The 15000-nt window shown below is 33.4% G+C and overlaps 6 non-coding genes across 6 annotated transcripts; all 6 read left to right on the top strand.

Moving 5' to 3' along the window:
• Nucleotides 1–2493: 2493 nt before the first annotated feature.
• LOC149788270 (5S ribosomal RNA) lies at nt 2494–2612 on the top strand. Its single transcript, XR_016424678.1, has one exon. It is a non-coding gene; the product is annotated as a 5S ribosomal RNA (ribosomal RNA).
• A 912-nt stretch (nt 2613–3524) lies between these two features.
• Nucleotides 3525–3643, top strand: LOC149788271 (5S ribosomal RNA). Its single transcript, XR_016424542.1, has one exon. It is a non-coding gene; the product is annotated as a 5S ribosomal RNA (ribosomal RNA).
• Nucleotides 3644–7198: 3555 nt separating this feature from the next.
• LOC149788272 (5S ribosomal RNA) lies at nt 7199–7317 on the top strand. The gene has a single exon (XR_016424795.1). It is a non-coding gene; the product is annotated as a 5S ribosomal RNA (ribosomal RNA).
• A 912-nt stretch (nt 7318–8229) lies between these two features.
• LOC149788273 (5S ribosomal RNA) lies at nt 8230–8348 on the top strand. The gene has a single exon (XR_016424544.1). It is a non-coding gene; the product is annotated as a 5S ribosomal RNA (ribosomal RNA).
• A 3547-nt stretch (nt 8349–11895) lies between these two features.
• On the top strand, nt 11896–12014 carry LOC149788274 (5S ribosomal RNA). The gene has a single exon (XR_016424796.1). It is a non-coding gene; the product is annotated as a 5S ribosomal RNA (ribosomal RNA).
• Nucleotides 12015–12926: 912 nt separating this feature from the next.
• LOC149788275 (5S ribosomal RNA) lies at nt 12927–13045 on the top strand. The gene has a single exon (XR_016424546.1). It is a non-coding gene; the product is annotated as a 5S ribosomal RNA (ribosomal RNA).
• Nucleotides 13046–15000: the final 1955 nt, after the last annotated feature.

Raw genomic sequence — 15000 nt, forward strand, 5'->3', positions numbered from 1 at the left:
TACATCGGAAACGTTGAAGAGATGTGTGACTAATCAGCAAAAGAGTCTTGAAAACGCATCAAGACAACAAATTATGTTTTACAGTCGAAATGTTGTTCTCACTAGAACTGAAATCATTTAATTTCTACTTAAATGCCCGAAAAATTTACAATTAAAACTACAATAAATGTTTTATACCTAGTCCCGCACAGTGACGTTTATCTGATTCCCTGTACTCACCGAGAGCATTCTGTGTCATATGGATGCATATCAAATGAAGTGAAAAGTAATGGAATACTCGCTTTTTTATTTATCCCTATGCATCGTGGTGCCCACACCATGATGAGACGCTGTTTCAATAAACCTTTTTATATATGTTCTTTACTGTTCTTCCTTTTTCTTCTTGCTTTATCATACTGACACACGAGAGAGAGAGAGAGAGAGAGAGAGAGAGAGTATGCAACAAAGTTCGCATAACTTTATCAGCTATTAACATTAATTGTACTTCTGTGTAATTTTATTTTTAACGCGTTATCCTATAACGATTGCAAACAAGGGCAAAAACTCTACTGATCTTATTCGATAATTATACCATACTGAATTAATAAGTTTATCTCGTAAAAACGGATCATATATATATCCTGGGTGGCTGAGGGTGTTTTAAGATATGTGTGTGTCTTTTCTGATATATATATATATATATATATATATATATATATATATATATATATATATATATATATACGTTTGTGTGTGTACATACATACATACATACATACATACATACATACGTGTATTATTTACATATAGTCTTGGATAATTTTAATTATTGGGATATGGTTTTTAGGTATCAACAGATACAAAGGAAACAAACGTTTCAATACATATAATGACATTTTCTTAAATTCTACATTGTATCATATTGACCTACTACTTGCTAGGCAAGCTGACTTTTATAAAATTTGCAAACTCCTTATATATATTTAAACTTACTTTTAGTATTCAACCAGAAAATCAGTACAGTGCAGAAAGATTGAAAATATTATTTCTTTCGGATATATATATATATATATATATATATATATATATATATATATATATATATATATATATATATATATATGTAAGAGAGAGAGAGATGGGGGGTTCGGAATGGTTTAAACAGACTCTAAATTACACTGATAAAATGTACATCAGTCCAATGGTTAACATGATAGATTTCTATCAAGCTGGTTGCCCTATTGTACCATTGAGCAAGACTACCCTCATTGCCTAACAAAACCAAGCAGTCTTTTGCCAGAACACCATAATGTGAACTTAGGCCATCTAAATCAAATTCCTATGTGAAATTTGCCAATATAAGCCAATACACTTTAATGCAAACTTAGCCAATCTAAACCAAATATCTTAATGGAAACTTAGCCAAACACCTTAATGTGAACTTAGCCCATCTAAACCAATGTACCATAATGTGAACTTAGCCCATCTAAACCAAGAAAAGAATAATGTGATATTGGCTCATATAAACAAAAACACCTTAATGCTATCTTAGCCAATCTAAACCAACCGACTTAATTTATTTTTTATAAAGAATACAAAGTGAAAATTTAAATACTTTTCAGCATTATAAATGAAATCACAAATAGTCCATAAAAGTTATATGACAAGTCCAAAAGGGTAGTGTTCCAAATGAATGCCAGTGGTTTTCTGAATGAAGTCCAATTTTGAATGTGCTGATGTAATAACAATCTTGACGTGTGGCGATGATGTAATTTAGAATGTCCTTGAATGAATTCATAATAGTCCCAAAATAGCGATTTTTGATATTTGGACATTAGTATTGGGGTGTATGGACATATTTGTTTTGCTTATCAAAACGTTGGAAATCGCCGACACCATGCGGTATCGGCATAGGCTGCTTACTAGCCACAGGGGGCTCGTATCATTGCTTACAATGAAACTATCAGTCGTACATATAGTATAAAATGTATGACTGTCAGTTCAATTGTGAGCAACGATGCGAGCCCCTGTGCTTACTAGCCTGCCATGCAAACTTGACCGACCTTTCATCGAGATATACCTGCATGAAATCGAGAGAAATACGATTTATTTTCTCAGAAATAATTGCGAGTATAACATCATTTGTCGTTAATGAAGCTGACTGACGAAAGAAAACGACAACCTTGATGAAATTTGACACGGAACTCGCCATTGTATTACTATTCAAATGACTGCACAAATATGGCAACCTACATGTCAGTGACTTCGGCGATCAAATAAGCTCTTGCTTCTTTACAGATTGAAACTGAAGGGATGTATTGTCGTAAGCAGAGCTCTCCCCTGTCTCTAATATATATATATATATATATATATATATATATATATATATATATATATATATATATATATATATATATATATATATATATGTGTGTGTGTGTGTGTGTGTGTGTAATGTATCTTTGTAACGACGAAGAGACAACCTATATTAGTCTTAAATTTGTACGTACAAATGTCTACGGCCATACCACGTTGAAAACACCGGTTCTCGTCCGATCACCGAAGTTAAGCAACGTCGGGCCCGGTTAGTACTTGGATGGGTGACCGCCTGGGAATACCGGGTGCTGTAGGCATTTTTTAATTTTTTTTGGGGTTCCATCCTCACTGTGAGGATATGCGATCATATATGGCCAATATTTCTTGTTCACAAATCTGGTGCAAATTTTTCAGTTTCCTCTACCTCCAGGATCGAAATGGGCCGCCTCGTATGCCATCCAGATCCTCCAAATTTCTTCTGATATTCCGGATTCAGCCTATGCTATAGCGAATAATTGCAACGTATGCAATCGATGTCTTTCATTTTGGATACTTGTCTGTGGTATTTCTTATTCAATAATTGATAGATATATTTGGAATGTATTATTTTTAATTATTTTAATTTATTTACCTGTTTTTTAGCAGGGCACCAGTCTATCAGTGTGAAACTTGGCATCCCTTAGCGAATACTTCGAATATGGGCCATTGACAAAATAAATTGGTGTATAAATCTCTGTTTTGATTACAGTAAGTTTGGATGGATGTTCCCTGCTTCCACTTCCTTGCACTTTCTGTGTTTCCACAACTTTAACGTTTCCGAGCTGCAAGACGATATCCGTTTCAAATCAGATTCGAGTCCGTATTTAAAGGTAGCTCATAGGCTGATGTCGATTATTTACCTATTGAATTAGTCAGTTGATACAAGATAAATAATAATAATAATAATAATAATAATGCCCAAAAACAACAAAAATGAACTGAATCTTCGTTTAAATGCATTGTTATTTAAGTCCATTTGAAGGTGTAAACCTCCGGTTAAGCAACTAATGTCCGAGTCCGAAAATGCCTGAATTACAAATTTGAATAATGTATGAAGGCAGTTTATCTATATAAGTTTTAATCAGTACACTTTAATTACTAATTTTACACGGCACATAAACGTAAACGTCTGTACATCGGAAACGGTGAAGAGAGAAGCGAATATAAGTCTTAAATTTACAAACACTTGTGTCTACGGCCATACCACGTTGAAAGCACCGGTTCTCGTCCGATCACCGAAGTTAAGCAACGTCGGGCCCGGTTAGTACTTGGATGGGTGACCGCCTGGGAATACCGGGTGCTGTAGACTCTTTTTTTTTTTTTTTTTTTCTTTTATAACTAAAAACAGTTGAAGTTTTTCTTTCTTTCTTTTATTGTAACTAAATTTACTTTCTTCAATATAAATAATAAATAGAGCAATTTCTCGACTTTCATTTTCTCTTTTTCCTTAACTTTCTTCAATAATTCGGATCCTAAAAAAATCAAGCATAGGACCTGAATATAGCAAATGTTGCTTTGCACTTCTCTGCTCTTGGTTTCGATCCTTACTACTGGAATATGCGATCATAGATGACCAGTATTTCTTATTAACAAATTCGGTTCAATTTATCCAGTTTCCTCTACTTTTACTACCACAACAAGCTGCCTCCTTTCACGTCGAAATACTTCCTTCAAGTTTCTTCTCATATATTCCTGGTGTAGTCTCTTGCGCAGAGTTGCAAAATATGCGATCAATGTCTTTCATTTTGGCTACTTATTTGTGGTATTTCTTATTCACTAATTGATTGATAAATATGGAATGTATGAATTGTGAGAATTTTTTATATTAATTTATTGATTGATTGATTTCTTTTACAGCAGGGCCTCAGTCTGCCAGTGGGAAAATTGGCATCCTGTAGCGAATACTGTAAATATGGGCCATTGGCAAAATAAATTGGGTTATAAAATTCTGTTTTGATTACAGTAAGTTTAGATAGATATTCCATGCTTCCACTTTCTGTATTTCCACAACGTTAACTTCTCCAAGTTGCAAGAAGAGATCCTTTGCAAATCTGATAAGACCCTATCTTTAAAGTTAGCTTATAGGCCGGTGTCGCTTATTTTAACCAAATGATAGGACAGAAAGACGAATAATAATAATAATAATAATAATAACAACAATAATGTCCTGAATCTGCATTTTAAGTCAATTTCAACATGGAATTCTCCCCTTATCTGGGTCAGAAAATGGATGAGTGACAAATATGAGTATCTGAGGCCAGTTTTGCTTCTTTTGGATTAGAACTTTGAATCAGTATACACTTTAGTTACTAATATTATACTGCACACAAACATTTGTACATCGGAAACGTTGAAGAGATGTGTGACTAATCAGCAAAAGAGTCTTGAAAACGCATCAAGACAACAAATTATGTTTTACAGTCGAAATGTTGTTCTCACTAGAACTGAAATCATTTAATTTCTACTTAAATGCCCGAAAAATTTACAATTAAAACTACAATAAATGTTTTATACCTAGTCCCGCACAGTGACGTTTATCTGATTCCCTGTACTCACCGAGAGCATTCTGTGTCATATGGATGCATATCAAATGAAGTGAAAAGTAATGGAATACTCGCTTTTTTATTTATCCCTATGCATCGTGGTGCCCACACCATGATGAGACGCTGTTTCAATAAACCTTTTTATATATGTTCTTTACTGTTCTTCCTTTTTCTTCTTGCTTTATCATACTGACACACGAGAGAGAGAGAGAGAGAGAGAGAGAGAGTATGCAACAAAGTTCGCATAACTTTATCAGCTATTAACATTAATTGTACTTCTGTGTAATTTTATTTTTAACGCGTTATCCTATAACGATTGCAAACAAGGGCAAAAACTCTACTGATCTTATTCGATAATTATACCATACTGAATTAATAAGTTTATCTCGTAAAAACGGATCATATATATATCCTGGGTGGCTGAGGGTGTTTTAAGATATGTGTGTGTCTTTTCTGATATATATATATATATATATATATATATATATATATATATATATATATATATATATATATATATATATATACGTTTGTGTGTGTACATACATACATACATACATACATACGTGTATTATTTACATATAGTCTTGGATAATTTTAATTATTGGGATATGGTTTTTAGGTATCAACAGATACAAAGGAAACAAACGTTTCAATACATATAATGACATTTTCTTAAATTCTACATTGTATCATATTGACCTACTACTTGCTAGGCAAGCTGACTTTTATAAAATTTGCAAACTCCTTATATATATTTAAACTTACTTTTAGTATTCAACCAGAAAATCAGTACAGTGCAGAAAGATTGAAAATATTATTTCTTTCGGATATATATATATATATATATATATATATATATATATATATATATATATATATATATATATATATATATATATATATATATGTAAGAGAGAGAGAGATGGGGGGTTCGGAATGGTTTAAACAGACTCTAAATTACACTGATAAAATGTACATCAGTCCAATGGTTAACATGATAGATTTCTATCAAGCTGGTTGCCCTATTGTACCATTGAGCAAGACTACCCTCATTGCCTAACAAAACCAAGCAGTCTTTTGCCAGAACACCATAATGTGAACTTAGGCCATCTAAATCAAATTCCTATGTGAAATTTGCCAATATAAGCCAATACACTTTAATGCAAACTTAGCCAATCTAAACCAAATATCTTAATGGAAACTTAGCCAAACACCTTAATGTGAACTTAGCCCATCTAAACCAATGTACCATAATGTGAACTTAGCCCATCTAAACCAAGAAAAGAATAATGTGATATTGGCTCATATAAACAAAAACACCTTAATGCTATCTTAGCCAATCTAAACCAACCGACTTAATTTATTTTTTATAAAGAATACAAAGTGAAAATTTAAATACTTTTCAGCATTATAAATGAAATCACAAATAGTCCATAAAAGTTATATGACAAGTCCAAAAGGGTAGTGTTCCAAATGAATGCCAGTGGTTTTCTGAATGAAGTCCAATTTTGAATGTGCTGATGTAATAACAATCTTGACGTGTGGCGATGATGTAATTTAGAATGTCCTTGAATGAATTCATAATAGTCCCAAAATAGCGATTTTTGATATTTGGACATTAGTATTGGGGTGTATGGACATATTTGTTTTGCTTATCAAAACGTTGGAAATCGCCGACACCATGCGGTATCGGCATAGGCTGCTTACTAGCCACAGGGGGCTCGTATCATTGCTTACAATGAAACTATCAGTCGTACATATAGTATAAAATGTATGACTGTCAGTTCAATTGTGAGCAACGATGCGAGCCCCTGTGCTTACTAGCCTGCCATGCAAACTTGACCGACCTTTCATCGAGATATACCTGCATGAAATCGAGAGAAATACGATTTATTTTCTCAGAAATAATTGCGAGTATAACATCATTTGTCGTTAATGAAGCTGACTGACGAAAGAAAACGACAACCTTGATGAAATTTGACACGGAACTCGCCATTGTATTACTATTCAAATGACTGCACAAATATGGCAACCTACATGTCAGTGACTTCGGCGATCAAATAAGCTCTTGCTTCTTTACAGATTGAAACTGAAGGGATGTATTGTCGTAAGCAGAGCTCTCCCCTGTCTCTAATATATATATATATATATGTATATATATATATATATATATATATATATATATATATATATATATATATATATATATATATATATATATATGTGTGTGTGTGTGTGTGTGTGTGTGTGTGTGTGTAATGTATCTTTGTAACGACGAAGAGACAACCTATATTAGTCTTAAATTTGTACGTACAAATGTCTACGGCCATACCACGTTGAAAACACCGGTTCTCGTCCGATCACCTAAGTTAAGCAACGTCGGGCCCGGTTAGTACTTGGATGGGTGACCGCCTGGGAATACCGGGTGCTGTAGGCATTTTTTAATTTTTTTTTGGGTTCCATCCTCACTGTGAGGATATGCGATCATATATGGCCAATATTTCTTGTTCACAAATCTGGTGCAAATTTTTCAGTTTCCTCTACCTCCAGGATCGAAATGGGCCGCCTCGTATGCCGTCCAGATCCTCCAAATTTCTTCTGATATTCCGGATTCAGCCTATGCTATAGCGAATAATTGCAACGTATGCAATCGATGTCTTTCATTTTGGATACTTGTCTGTGGTATTTCTTATTCAATAATTGATAGATATATTTGGAATGTATTATTTTTAATTATTTTAATTTATTTACCTGTTTTTTAGCAGGGCACCAGTCTATCAGTGTGAAACTTGGCATCCCTTAGCGAATACTTCGAATATGGGCCATTGACAAAATAAATTGGTGTATAAATCTCTGTTTTGATTACAGTAAGTTTGGATGGATGTTCCCTGCTTCCACTTCCTTGCACTTTCTGTGTTTCCACAACTTTAACGTTTCCGAGCTGCAAGACGATATCCGTTTCAAATCAGATTCGAGTCCGTATTTAAAGGTAGCTCATAGGCTGATGTCGATTATTTACCTATTGAATTAGTCAGTTGATACAAGATAAATAATAATAATAATAATAATAATAATGCCCAAAAACAACAAAAATGAACTGAATCTTCGTTTAAATGCATTGTTATTTAAGTCCATTTGAAGGTGTAAACCTCCGGTTAAGCAACTAATGTCCGAGTCCGAAAATGCCTGAATTACAAATTTGAATAATGTATGAAGGCAGTTTATCTATATAAGTTTTAATCAGTACACTTTAATTACTAATTTTACACGGCACATAAACGTAAACGTCTGTACATCGGAAACGGTGAAGAGAGAAGCGAATATAAGTCTTAAATTTACAAACACTTGTGTCTACGGCCATACCACGTTGAAAGCACCGGTTCTCGTCCGATCACCGAAGTTAAGCAACGTCGGGCCCGGTTAGTACTTGGATGGGTGACCGCCTGGGAATACCGGGTGCTGTAGACTCTTTTTTTTTTTTTTTTTTTCTTTTATAACTAAAAACAGTTGAAGTTTTTCTTTCTTTCTTTTATTGTAACTAAATTTACTTTCTTCAATATAAATAATAAATAGAGCAATTTCTCGACTTTCATTTTCTCTTTTTCCTTAACTTTCTTCAATAATTCGGATCCTAAAAAAATCAAGCATAGGACCTGAATATAGCAAATGTTGCTTTGCACTTCTCTGCTCTTGGTTTCGATCCTTACTACTGGAATATGCGATCATAGATGACCAGTATTTCTTATTAACAAATTCGGTTCAATTTATCCAGTTTCCTCTACTTTTACTACCACAACAAGCTGCCTCCTTTCACGTCGAAATACTTCCTTCAAGTTTCTTCTCATATATTCCTGGTGTAGTCTCTTGCGCAGAGTTGCAAAATATGCGATCAATGTCTTTCATTTTGGCTACTTATTTGTGGTATTTCTTATTCACTAATTGATTGATAAATATGGAATGTATGAATTGTGAGAATTTTTTATATTAATTTATTGATTGATTGATTTCTTTTACAGCAGGGCCTCAGTCTGCCAGTGGGAAAATTGGCATCCTGTAGCGAATACTGTAAATATGGGCCATTGGCAAAATAAATTGGGTTATAAAATTCTGTTTTGATTACAGTAAGTTTAGATAGATATTCCATGCTTCCACTTTCTGTATTTCCACAACGTTAACTTCTCCAAGTTGCAAGAAGAGATCCTTTGCAAATCTGATAAGACCCTATCTTTAAAGTTAGCTTATAGGCCGGTGTCGCTTATTTTAACCAAATGATAGGACAGAAAGACGAATAATAATAATAATAATAATAACAACAACAATAATGTCCTGAATCTGCATTTTAAGTCAATTTCAACATGGAATTCTCCCCTTATCTGGGTCAGAAAATGGATGAGTGACAAATATGAGTATCTGAGGCCAGTTTTGCTTCTTTTGGATTAGAACTTTGAATCAGTATACACTTTAGTTACTAATATTATACTGCACACAAACATTTGTACATCGGAAACGTTGAAGAGATGTGTGACTAATCAGCAAAAGAGTCTTGAAAACGCATCAAGACAACAAATTATGTTTTACAGTCGAAATGTTGTTCTCACTAGAACTGAAATCATTTAATTTCTACTTAAATGCCCGAAAAATTTACAATTAAAACTACAATAAATGTTTTATACCTAGTCCCGCACAGTGACGTTTATCTGATTCCCTGTACTCACCGAGAGCATTCTGTGTCATATGGATGCATATCAAATGAAGTGAAAAGTAATGGAATACTCGCTTTTTTATTTATCCCTATGCATCGTGGTGCCCACACCATGATGAGACGCTGTTTCAATAAACCTTTTTATATATGTTCTTTACTGTTCTTCCTTTTTCTTCTTGCTTTATCATACTGACACACGAGAGAGAGAGAGAGAGAGAGAGAGAGAGTATGCAACAAAGTTCGCATAACTTTATCAGCTATTAACATTAATTGTACTTCTGTGTAATTTTATTTTTAACGCGTTATCCTATAACGATTGCAAACAAGGGCAAAAACTCTACTGATCTTATTCGATAATTATACCATACTGAATTAATAAGTTTATCTCGTAAAAACGGATCATATATATATCCTGGGTGGCTGAGGGTGTTTTAAGATATGTGTGTGTCTTTTCTGATATATATATATATATATATATATATATATATATATATATATATATATATATATATATATATATATATATACGTTTGTGTGTGTACATACATACATACATACATACATACGTGTATTATTTACATATAGTCTTGGATAATTTTAATTATTGGGATATGGTTTTTAGGTATCAACAGATACAAAGGAAACAAACGTTTCAATACATATAATGACATTTTCTTAAATTCTACATTGTATCATATTGACCTACTACTTGCTAGGCAAGCTGACTTTTATAAAATTTGCAAACTCCTTATATATATTTAAACTTACTTTTAGTATTCAACCAGAAAATCAGTACAGTGCAGAAAGATTGAAAATATTATTTCTTTCGGATATATATATATATATATATATATATATATATATATATATATATATATATATATATATATATATATATGTAAGAGAGAGAGAGATGGGGGGTTCGGAATGGTTTAAACAGACTCTAAATTACACTGATAAAATGTACATCAGTCCAATGGTTAACATGATAGATTTCTATCAAGCTGGTTGCCCTATTGTACCATTGAGCAAGACTACCCTCATTGCCTAACAAAACCAAGCAGTCTTTTGCCAGAACACCATAATGTGAACTTAGGCCATCTAAATCAAATTCCTATGTGAAATTTGCCAATATAAGCCAATACACTTTAATGCAAACTTAGCCAATCTAAACCAAATATCTTAATGGAAACTTAGCCAAACACCTTAATGTGAACTTAGCCCATCTAAACCAATGTACCATAATGTGAACTTAGCCCATCTAAACCAAGAAAAGAATAATGTGATATTGGCTCATATAAACAAAAACACCTTAATGCTATCTTAGCCAATCTAAACCAACCGACTTAATTTATTTTTTATAAAGAATACAAAGTGAAAATTTAAATACTTTTCAGCATTATAAATGAAATCACAAATAGTCCATAAAAGTTATATGACAAGTCCAAAAGGGTAGTGTTCCAAATGAATGCCAGTGGTTTTCTGAATGAAGTCCAATTTTGAATGTGCTGATGTAATAACAATCTTGACGTGTGGCGATGATGTAATTTAGAATGTCCTTGAATGAATTCATAATAGTCCCAAAATAGCGATTTTTGATATTTGGACATTAGTATTGGGGTGTATGGACATATTTGTTTTGCTTATCAAAACGTTGGAAATCGCCGACACCATGCGGTATCGGCATAGGCTGCTTACTAGCCACAGGGGGCTCGTATCATTGCTTACAATGAAACTATCAGTCGCACATATAGTATAAAATGTATGACTGTCAGTTCAATTGTGAGCAACGATGCGAGCCCCTGTGCTTACTAGCCTGCCATGCAAACTTGACCGACCTTTCATCGAGATATACCTGCATGAAATCGAGAGAAATACGATTTATTTTCTCAGAAATAATTGCGAGTATAACATCATTTGTCGTTAATGAAGCTGACTGACGAAAGAAAACGACAACCTTGATGAAATTTGACACGGAACTCGCCATTGTATTACTATTCAAATGACTGCACAAATATGGCAACCTACATGTCAGTGACTTCGGCGATCAAATAAGCTCTTGCTTCTTTACAGATTGAAACTGAAGGGATGTATTGTCGTAAGCAGAGCTCTCCCCTGTCTCTAATATATATATATATATATGTATATATATATATATATATATATATATATATATATATATATATATATATATATATATATATATATATATATATATGTGTGTGTGTGTGTGTGTGTGTGTGTGTGTGTGTAATGTATCTTTGTAACGACGAAGAGACAACCTATATTAGTCTTAAATTTGTACGTACAAATGTCTACGGCCATACCACGTTGAAAACACCGGTTCTCGTCCGATCACCTAAGTTAAGCAACGTCGGGCCCGGTTAGTACTTGGATGGGTGACCGCCTGGGAATACCGGGTGCTGTAGGCATTTTTTAATTTTTTTTTGGGTTCCATCCTCACTGTGAGGATATGCGATCATATATGGCCAATATTTCTTGTTCACAAATCTGGTGCAAATTTTTCAGTTTCCTCTACCTCCAGGATCGAAATGGGCCGCCTCGTATGCCGTCCAGATCCTCCAAATTTCTTCTGATATTCCGGATTCAGCCTATGCTATAGCGAATAATTGCAACGTATGCAATCGATGTCTTTCATTTTGGATACTTGTCTGTGGTATTTCTTATTCAATAATTGATAGATATATTTGGAATGTATTATTTTTAATTATTTTAATTTATTTACCTGTTTTTTAGCAGGGCACCAGTCTATCAGTGTGAAACTTGGCATCCCTTAGCGAATACTTCGAATATGGGCCATTGACAAAATAAATTGGTGTATAAATCTCTGTTTTGATTACAGTAAGTTTGGATGGATGTTCCCTGCTTCCACTTCCTTGCACTTTCTGTGTTTCCACAACTTTAACGTTTCCGAGCTGCAAGACGATATCCGTTTCAAATCAGATTCGAGTCCGTATTTAAAGGTAGCTCATAGGCTGATGTCGATTATTTACCTATTGAATTAGTCAGTTGATACAAGATAAATAATAATAATAATAATAATAATAATGCCCAAAAACAACAAAAATGAACTGAATCTTCGTTTAAATGCATTGTTATTTAAGTCCATTTGAAGGTGTAAACCTCCGGTTAAGCAACTAATGTCCGAGTCCGAAAATGCCTGAATTACAAATTTGAATAATGTATGAAGGCAGTTTATCTATATAAGTTTTAATCAGTACACTTTAATTACTAATTTTACACGGCACATAAACGTAAACGTCTGTACATCGGAAACGGTGAAGAGAGAAGCGAATATAAGTCTTAAATTTACAAACACTTGTGTCTACGGCCATACCACGTTGAAAGCACCGGTTCTCGTCCGATCACCGAAGTTAAGCAACGTCGGGCCCGGTTAGTACTTGGATGGGTGACCGCCTGGGAATACCGGGTGCTGTAGACTCTTTTTTTTTTTTTTTTTTTCTTTTATAACTAAAAACAGTTGAAGTTTTTCTTTCTTTCTTTTATTGTAACTAAATTTACTTTCTTCAATATAAATAATAAATAGAGCAATTTCTCGACTTTCATTTTCTCTTTTTCCTTAACTTTCTTCAATAATTCGGATCCTAAAAAAATCAAGCATAGGACCTGAATATAGCAAATGTTGCTTTGCACTTCTCTGCTCTTGGTTTCGATCCTTACTACTGGAATATGCGATCATAGATGACCAGTATTTCTTATTAACAAATTCGGTTCAATTTATCCAGTTTCCTCTACTTTTACTACCACAACAAGCTGCCTCCTTTCACGTCGAAATACTTCCTTCAAGTTTCTTCTCATATATTCCTGGTGTAGTCTCTTGCGCAGAGTTGCAAAATATGCGATCAATGTCTTTCATTTTGGCTACTTATTTGTGGTATTTCTTATTCACTAATTGATTGATAAATATGGAATGTATGAATTGTGAGAATTTTTTATATTAATTTATTGATTGATTGATTTCTTTTACAGCAGGGCCTCAGTCTGCCAGTGGGAAAATTGGCATCCTGTAGCGAATACTGTAAATATGGGCCATTGGCAAAATAAATTGGGTTATAAAATTCTGTTTTGATTACAGTAAGTTTAGATAGATATTCCATGCTTCCACTTTCTGTATTTCCACAACGTTAACTTCTCCAAGTTGCAAGAAGAGATCCTTTGCAAATCTGATAAGACCCTATCTTTAAAGTTAGCTTATAGGCCGGTGTCGCTTATTTTAACCAAATGATAGGACAGAAAGACGAATAATAATAATAATAATAATAACAACAACAATAATGTCCTGAATCTGCATTTTAAGTCAATTTCAACATGGAATTCTCCCCTTATCTGGGTCAGAAAATGGATGAGTGACAAATATGAGTATCTGAGGCCAGTTTTGCTTCTTTTGGATTAGAACTTTGAATCAGTATACACTTTAGTTACTAATATTATACTGCACACAAACATTTGTACATCGGAAACGTTGAAGAGATGTGTGACTAATCAGCAAAAGAGTCTTGAAAACGCATCAAGACAACAAATTATGTTTTACAGTCGAAATGTTGTTCTCACTAGAACTGAAATCATTTAATTTCTACTTAAATGCCCGAAAAATTTACAATTAAAACTACAATAAATGTTTTATACCTAGTCCCGCACAGTGACGTTTATCTGATTCCCTGTACTCACCGAGAGCATTCTGTGTCATATGGATGCATATCAAATGAAGTGAAAAGTAATGGAATACTCGCTTTTTTATTTATCCCTATGCATCGTGGTGCCCACACCATGATGAGACGCTGTTTCAATAAACCTTTTTATATATGTTCTTTACTGTTCTTCCTTTTTCTTCTTGCTTTATCATACTGACACACGAGAGAGAGAGAGAGAGAGAGAGAGAGAGAGTATGCAACAAAGTTCGCATAACTTTATCAGCTATTAACATTAATTGTACTTCTGTGTAATTTTATTTTTAACGCGTTATCCTATAACGATTGCAAACAAGGGCAAAAACTCTACTGATCTTATTCGATAATTATACCATACTGAATTAATAAGTTTATCTCGTAAAAACGGATCATATATATATCCTGGGTGGCTGAGGGTGTTTTAAGATATGTGTGTGTCTTTTCTGATATATATATATATATATATATATATATATATATATATATATATATATATACGTTTGTGTGTGTACATACATACATACATACATACGTGTATTATTTACATATAGTCTTGGATAATTTTAATTATTGGGATATGGTTTTTAGGTATCAACAGATACAAAGGAAACAAACGTTTCAATACATATAATGACATTTTCTTAAATTCTACATTGTATCATATTGACCTACTACTTGCTAGGCAAGCTGACTTTTATAAAATTTGCAA

Source organism: Sinohyriopsis cumingii, chromosome 11, assembly GCF_028554795.1.
Source record: "Sinohyriopsis cumingii isolate HCF-2022 chromosome 11, ASM2855479v2, whole genome shotgun sequence".
Classification (NCBI taxonomy): domain Eukaryota; kingdom Metazoa; phylum Mollusca; class Bivalvia; order Unionida; family Unionidae; genus Sinohyriopsis; species Sinohyriopsis cumingii.